The 6,843-nt window shown below is 41.3% G+C and overlaps 1 pseudogene; it reads right to left on the reverse strand.

Annotated features, from left to right (window-relative positions):
• Positions 1–608: 608 nt before the first annotated feature.
• LOC147422666 (uncharacterized) lies at positions 609–6,157 on the reverse strand (annotated as a pseudogene).
• Between the last annotated feature and the right edge of the window lie 686 nt (positions 6,158–6,843).

Consider the following 6,843-nt stretch of genomic DNA (forward strand, 5'->3'; position numbering starts at 1 on the left):
CAAATAGACATCTAGAGCAAACATCAGGCTGAAAGAATTGAGTCATGTGAGACTCCTTGATTGGTATTTTGGGATAAGTATTTTACAATTTTCTGTGAGGTTGGCCATGGATGGGATGATCTCTATAGTTGTTTGCGATGATAAACAACTTTTGGCATATACATAGTAGTGTGTATAAGCAGGGATGTGTACACACAAATGTAGATGTATGCATTTGAAATATTTAACAATGTCATATTTGGTTTCAAATATGGCAAAACATATACACATTATAAATAGTTACATTTGTGTGTTGGCAGTCACGCACATGTACATACCTAGATAGGGTGTCAGAGATTTGGATGTGGTGCCAAGTGACTTATTTTGGCTCTACTGTATGTTGTTGAACTTTATAAAATGTAAATAATGCAATTTGGAAGTGTGGATTTCTTAACTTGCTTGAAAGTTGGATAGGTGTACAAATTGTCTACTTGTAGTGCTTGATATGTGGTGGTACGTGAATCGTCTTAAAAACAATCTAACATTGAGTTCTAGTATGTAGCTATCAATCTCAGGGGTTGCACTATGTAATCATGTTAATGTACCACGTGAGATCAACATGAGGGATTTTAAACATAGAGTGCAAGCTCACAAGTGCCTCCATCATTGGGGTTCTTCTTCCTCACAACAGACCCCTCAATGCGCAAGAAATTATCCACCACAAATGTGTTGAAAAATGGATCAATGTAATTTTCCATCACAACAAAAGTAACAGTATGATCAAACAACCTTATACACTAGATCCACTTTCAAAAATCTACTATAGTTTGGTTTTTGGAATTTATGTGCGCCATACTTTGCAAGGACCTTTCCAATAAAGACAAAGCGATAACTTATACCATCAGAGATTTCAGATATAAGAAGATCAGACATAGATTGACTCAATGCCAACTGAGAACCAAAGGAGTCAACAATTGGTCTTGACTCTTCTTCAAAAGGTGCTAAACTCAGCGAACATTTCACAATATCAAAAGGAGTGGCTCTATCAAAAAAGCTAAGCGCAAGACGCCCTGTGACAAACTCAAAACAGTAAAGATTCTCAAGAAAGTCGACAAGTATTCAAATTCAAAAAAACACAAAAGAAGCTAACCTCTAACAGTAGCCATCCCTCTGGCAATACTCAAAGCCTTTTGCACAGATCTTGGAGACGTTTTCTTAAGTTTGGCTTTAGGACTAAGCTTTTTACTTGGGTGGCTTGGGGAATACAATAAACTACTCGATGATCCAAGTTCCACACTTTCTGAAACAGCTTCAAACAAGTTTTTGTTGCAAGGAGTTGCACTTAAATTTTCAAAATAGTTATTGCTTGGAACTGTTCTAAAAGATGATCCAAGTTCCACACTTTCTGAAACAGCTTCAAACAAGTTTTTGTTGCAAGGAGTTGCACTTAAATTTCAAAATAGTTATTTCTTGGAATTGTTCTAAAAGCATCTATATTCAAGAGCAAATTTAAGACAAACTACACGATAGGCATTACTTCAAGTCAAGGAAAGAAAGGAAGCGTACAGGGAGAGTCACTTCACCATTCATGTTTGAATCCATAGGAATTTGGAGAGATAGGAAGGACTGAGTCCAATTTGACAATAGGACAGTCTAGAAAGTAGGAAGTTGAGAAATCTCAATGGATACTTATCACTGTAATGATAGAGACAACAAGCATAGCTAGGGTTACTTCAAGAGGGAATACTAAACTCAACAAGAGTTAAAGAAGACTAAAATCTAGCATCAAGATTTAGCAGAGAGGTCCTCTTTTACACATATCTCTAAGCGTTTTATACAACTATGTGTCTTTAAGATGTGTAAAACATAATACATAATCTTTAAAACTTCAAGGAAGATACTTTTTTTAGAATTTCACTCGAGAAATTGTCATTAATATAAATATTTGAATTAACCCTCACTTGTCATTGCATGGAGTGTTGAGAGAAGAATCTTATGCTACATAGAGAGAGAAAGAGAGAACGCTGCTACTTTTAATTTTCACTGCCTCAAATTGCGAGAGAGGAGTAATGGGCTACAAATAAAGAGGAAGAAATGAGAGAAGAGAGATAAAACTATACCATAATTAGAGAGAGGAGAAAGAGAAAAGAAGAGAGAGAAGTGCAAGATTGCAAAAGGTTAAAGAGAGCAAAAGGCCAAAGAAAAAATCAGAGTAAATAAGAGAGAGAAAGCTAATCACTTGCCAGCTTAATGAACAATGAACAAATATAATCTAGATCCACACATTAAAAAATCGTATTTTTTCCTTTCACCTAAATAAATTTAATAAAGTTCTCAAATCATTGTAAGCAATCTATAATATGATAGAAAAAGGTAAAATCGAGCTTATTTCTTGCATTTGTAGTGCAAAGCACTACAACGTATAACCCTCCAATATGAATTGTTCATACTTATTCCACATGCTCAACCACTCCAAAATAATCAAAAAATATGAATGATATTAGTGGATCAAAATTGCATCATAGAATGTGGAGCTCTAAACACACCCCCATTCAAAAAATTTAAGCAGAACTTTATTACTCATTTAAGCAAATTAAAATTTCTTGTAGAGAGATTTATGCACAAAACTTAAAACCACGGACAAAAGTTAAGCTTAGATCCATTCTTAAACTATAGAAATCATTACATGTTAATTAGAACCCCATCCACAGTATAAGCAAATCCAAAGTTGGCTTAAACAAAGCCTAATCGCTACCAAAGAAATCGGTGTGCAGTTATGACTTAAGCATGTCACTCTGCCTACAACCCAAAGCCAGTAGAACAAAGAGCCCCGCATCCATCCAAAGCTGTAGAGCCCTGCAAACGGACACCAAGGATTAGAACATAACTAAAAGGTCTTTAAAAAACCGACCTATAAAGCAATATTAGAAACACCATGAACAAGAAGGACAGATTTGCACCAGAGAGCAAGCTTCATCAACATAAACCGGCTGGATTTGTCGAATCTCCAATGGACAGACGACAAACATGCATCCGAGCGTTAGTGAACTCTTCATGTCACACCAAGATTTATTATGACTGGTGGAGTCGAATGAGTGCTTGCCCAGAGGTGTGAAACAGAGCAACCCATATCCGCACAGCTGGCTAGAATCCACCATAGACCGGTAGAGGGGATGATAAAATAGAGCAACACAACACCTCAAGACAAAGTAGCACAACATCGAAGACGGCCCAGATCCACCATAGATCGACAGAAGGGACGACAAAGCAGCAGGACAACACCAAAGGCCACAGCAGCGCAATCAATGAACATCCAAGATCCACCACAGATCGGCAAAGGGGACGACTAAACAAAGCAGCACAACCCCACAGTATAGAGCAGCACAACACCGAAGCATGACCCAATTCTGCCAGAGACCAGAGAGAGGACGACTAAAAAGGTGGCACTACACCGCATGACCGAGCAACATAAAACCCTACAAAAGAGCAGCAGAGCACCAAAGCACGGCCCAGATCCACCACCGATCAGCGAAGAGGACAACAAAACATAGCACTACAAGACCGCATAGAGATAGGCCACGCACAACACCGAAAGACGTCCAAGATACACAACAAATCAGTGAATGGAATGACAAAACAGAGCATGGTACCCTTTAAGATAGGGCAGCACAACACCGAAGCACGACCCAGCCCGTGAGAAAACCACAACATAGCAACGCAAGGCCAACAAAAACAAGTGATACAATCACCAGGCCTGCCAGGCATAATAAAAATTTCTTTTTGACATGCAATTTTTCAAGCCCCCTTTCATATGCTTTGTGTAATGCAATCAACTTATATAATTTGCCATAAGATATAAATACAAAAAATGACAGGCAATTTTGAGATTCTAGCATGTCAAATGACATGAGTTTTTTTAAAGCACTTGTTTTGATAGGCAAAATAGCCCTTGACAAAAAAAATAGGCATCAATTTTAGGCGTTGCCCTCACCCCAATTCTGAGGCTGGATCCCACTTTAAAATCTCTACATCTCTAAGCTTTAAAAAGAAACATAAGCACATAGAATTGAATTTAAAAAACACCCTTAAGCTCTACACCCTAAGCTTTAGGTCCCTATGCTCTACATCCCACTCTAAGGCTTTATCATTTAACATATAAGGCTGTCAACGTTTCATGCTTTCAAAGGCATTGGGCAACCCAAAATCTTTTCCTTGATATATGAGCGTTCAGTTCATATTTCAAAATTCAAGACATGTCCATCATTAGATTTACACACTTCATTTCAATGAGTGCCCACTATCTTATTTCAACCAATCAACATTTTTTACCTATCAAAAAATGCTTAAAAATATAACTTAACCTTTTTCCTATTTTAGTCAGCAAAAAGAGAAGGCAACGCTATAGCCTTTGCCCTTTGGGCAGGCCAACAACACAGAGCTTGTTGTAGGCTTGGCGGAAGCTTGCCTAGACCTAGGGCTCCATTAAGTCTAGCCCCAATGAGACCATCCTCCACGCAGCCCAAGGAGGCTCCAAAAACCAAAAGGAGAAATGATACGTTAGCTCCAACTCATTATATGGGCTCCCTTCTTGCTACCACTCACCCACCCCATTTAAGACTTCTAGCTTGCAACCATTCTTGATTAGACACCTAACCCATCATCTGGAGAACCACTCAAAAGACACCAACCCATCCTCTCAAGAACCACTCAAAAGCATATCGACCTTTTTTGGCCTGCCCAAAGGGCTAAGGCCATAGTGATGTGTTCCCTTTTTCCTAATGAAAAAGGAGAGTGTTGATTTTTTTGATTGGTTAGTTCCAAGAACAGGCACTCATTATAAATATTTATAAAGATAGAGCTTTGCAAACACTCATTACAAGGATTTTTTTGGCCTCAGGAGTAAGGCCTCGTGTAGAGAGGAGACACTCATTATAGAGATATACTATAGAAAACACTGGTTGTAAGCTCGTACTATGAATCATGATAATTTACTGTCTCAATCTAGCAATGGGATGCTGCCAAATATTCCTCCCCCTCCCCCTTTCCACGTCAGTATCTGGTCGAAGAGAGAGAGAGAGAGAGAGAGAGCTCTGCACTGTCAGTGTGCCTTCCCTCGTCCCGCTCCTCTACCCTACCTGCCTTCGCTAGCTCCCCACCAACGAGGAGTCATGAGAGGTCCAGCGGTGCTGTCTGCCAACAAGACAGTTGAGGGTTCGCTTTGCAAGAGAGTACGGAGCAATGGCAGCACCTCTCAAGGAGGAGGGCATGTGGGCGCCTGGGATGCTGTTGCTTAGCTCTATGGAGGCAGTGACCAGTTGTGCACCTAATAAGGAACGCAGATCTTCCTCTCATGCGCCTATATCAATGCCGCTAGCGTTGCCCATGCCCTGCTGAAAGTAAACCTCATCCACCTCTGATAAAGAACATCGGCTAGCACCTACCATCAGCTTCACCTTCACTGCCTCCTGGCTCTCTAGCTGCCTGAACAAAAATTCCCTCTGCGTCGATGTACTAGTGCTACCAGCACTACTCTGTTCACTAACAGCACCACCTCCAACGCTAGCGGAGGCGGCACTAAGCTCAATATCCTTGGTGACACCATGCGGCCGACATACAAAGCATTGATCAGAAGAAGTAAGATCAAGGGAGAATTTTGCAACACGAACGAAACCGTACTGATCAAGGGCAGTAGCCATAGGGTCACGAACTGTGTCCTCCTGAGCACACTCGGAGAGAGTAGCTCTGTGGCCAGGCGTTGGGCGTTGTGGCATAGTGGTGTGCTTTCGTAGTGGTGTGGGTGCAATGACAACCTCAGAGGTGGAAGGATCCAGCACATACTCATAAGAGCCCACAGAGTAGGACCTTCGCAAAACCGTGATGGTGTTGGAAACGACAACGTGAGCACCACCTTCCACAACTCGAAAGCGACCAAGCTACACTGCGAACACTTTGCCAACGTACTGACTCTACGGATGCCCTTCTAGAAATGCCCTTCACTATTGCTCTACATTCCTTGTTTCCCTTTCTGTGATAATAGATCTCTCAAACCTACCTCTCTCTCTCTCTCTCTCTCTCTCTCTCTCTCTCTCTCTCTCTCTCTCTCTCTCTCTCTCTCTCTCTCTCTCTCTCTCTCTCTAATTCTAAACCAAATATGCTAATACTGATACAGGACACCCATTCTGTCGATTATGACTGTATGCTAAAGTAGAGGATGATGCCTACTTTTAATGATAAGAGCAAGCTTGAGCTACCCAATACTAGAGCATGATTAGCTCGGGTTGGGTAGACGGGGAGAGGATCAAGTTGAGGAAAATTATGGCCAGAGATAATGCTAGTGGCTAGAGTTCTACCATTGAAGTTGGCCGATAGACAACTCTTGGCTTGATGTGTTGGATTTACATCTTGGGTGATGCTTACTATGGCACTACAAGAGGTACTTCACATTAGCGACGCTCGCAGTGAGACGCTCAAAAGTGAAAATCCATGGCGTCTCTAATTTCTTTGTTGCATAGCGACGCCCATAGCAACGCCGACAAGGGTAAAAAATAAACTGAGAGCACCAAAAACTCAGATCTCAGATCTGAGTTTCAGCGCTCTAACGCGAAACAGGTAAACCCGCACACTCCCTCCCTCTCTCTCTCTTCCACACACACACACACACACACGAGGAGAGGAAGGAGAGCCAGGTATGCTCTTTCCCTCTCCTCTCTCTCTCTCTCATGTTCCCTTCCCCTCTTTCTCTCTCTCTCCCTCTCTCACACACACACACATGTTGTGTCTTTGAGAGAGAGAGAGAGAGAGAGAGAGAGAGAGAGAGAGAGAGTACACACATTCATAAACAAAAAACACATACACACACACACA

This window comes from Adiantum capillus-veneris, chromosome 27, assembly GCF_014529385.1.
Source record: "Adiantum capillus-veneris isolate H3 chromosome 27, ASM1452938v2, whole genome shotgun sequence".
Lineage (NCBI taxonomy): Eukaryota > Viridiplantae > Streptophyta > Polypodiopsida > Polypodiales > Pteridaceae > Adiantum > Adiantum capillus-veneris.